Consider the following 1,636-nt stretch of genomic DNA (forward strand, 5'->3'; position numbering starts at 1 on the left):
CTTTGACCCCATTTGACTCTCTTTGACTACCTTAGACTCTCTTTGACCCCATTTGACTCTCTTTGACTCCTTTAGACTCTCTTCGACCCCATTTGACTCTCTTCGACTCCCTTAGACTCTCTTTGACCCCATTTGACTCTCTTTGACCCCATTTGACTCTCTTTGGCTCCCTTAGACTCTCTTTGACCGACATTTGAAAAATTTTATTTAAAAACATATTTTGATGTGGTAAGAAAAGAGGTGCAGCCACCCTGATATTAGGCAGCATTTTATTGCAGTGCACAGCGGTAAAGAAGGGAGCTATGAACCGTTGCAGGAGGAAGGGAACATTTCTGCCCCCTGGGTTAGGCTTAACCCTAACCCGTTCTGAAGGTCTACATATCACTAAAGGTGATATTTGGTCTTATCTCTGCTGAGTTTTATTTGCTTCTAAACCCAAAAGTTGACCAAACCACCTGAGAACAAACATGGAAATACTGGCTCCACTGATACATGGAGACATTTACAGAAAGACAGTTGTGCTTCATTCGGGTGGGTGTGATATTCACTTCTTTACAATCAATAAGGATCTTCATAGAGGGAAAGATAACAGGATCTCTGGGGTATAACTCTGGGTTAAAACTGAACATTACTCTAAAAGTCCTACAAACTCAATCGCGCATATCGAGGCTTGCTTCATGTAGGGGAGGGGTCAAAATATATGATGTCTAAAGCCTTGCTGTCGCCATACCATGTGACCGCTTCAGCAAGTGGTTTAGCTCGCCTGCAGACTTCAACAGGCATTTAAACAGCCTCAGGATTCAATCAAGATGTGGGAGTTTGGAGGAGAGTTCAGGTCAGTTGGATAGAGTTTGTATAGATTCTAATAATATATTGTTCAGAAAAACAACCAATCTAATTGGTTAAAACCATTTTCATTAAATAATATAAGAATCAGAATCTGAGCAAGCCACTGGTCACAGTTGTATGATTAGTACTTTAGTATTACAATATGAGACAAGGTTAGTAGTAAAAATGGCGTTGGCTGGAGGACCTGACAAAGAAAGGCTTACCGGTTCCAGACCTGGTTTTGGGTTTTGAAAGATGCAATACTACTTAACCAATATTTTGGTCAAAGTGACCAGTTTGCATTGGTTTGCCCTTTCATCAGTATAGATTGGGTAAAAACTAGAGGTGAGCATAGATGTTTTTTAATTTAGATTAATCTCCCTGTAATCTTGGAATTAATCTTAAAATGGATCATTTGAATTCTGTCAAAGGCATTCATGTTATGTCAGTGAGCCCCAGGGCAGCTGTGGCTACAATGTAGCTTTCCACCATCAGTGTGTGAGTGAATGGGTGAATGACTGAATGTAGTGTAAAGGCTTCGGTCAAGTCTCCTGACTTGAAAAAAGGCGCTATATAAGTACAGGCCATTTACCTAAAGTAACAGTCAGTCTTTGAACAGGTTTCTGTAGCCAACAATACAGTGTCTCCAAAAAGCTTTAATGTCATGATGGATCAAAGGAGCAAGCCCATATGCAGAACACACACGGAGGAGGCAGGGAAAAAGTTCAAATGTTTATTAAAAGTTCTGAACATGAGAGAATAAACAAGTTCTGAGACTGTTTCACTGAAGTCTTGACTGGGACCGGAG

Source organism: Cyprinodon variegatus, unplaced genomic scaffold, assembly GCF_000732505.1.
Source record: "Cyprinodon variegatus isolate N-32 unplaced genomic scaffold, C_variegatus-1.0 Scaffold472, whole genome shotgun sequence".
In the NCBI taxonomy this organism is placed as follows: domain Eukaryota; kingdom Metazoa; phylum Chordata; class Actinopteri; order Cyprinodontiformes; family Cyprinodontidae; genus Cyprinodon; species Cyprinodon variegatus.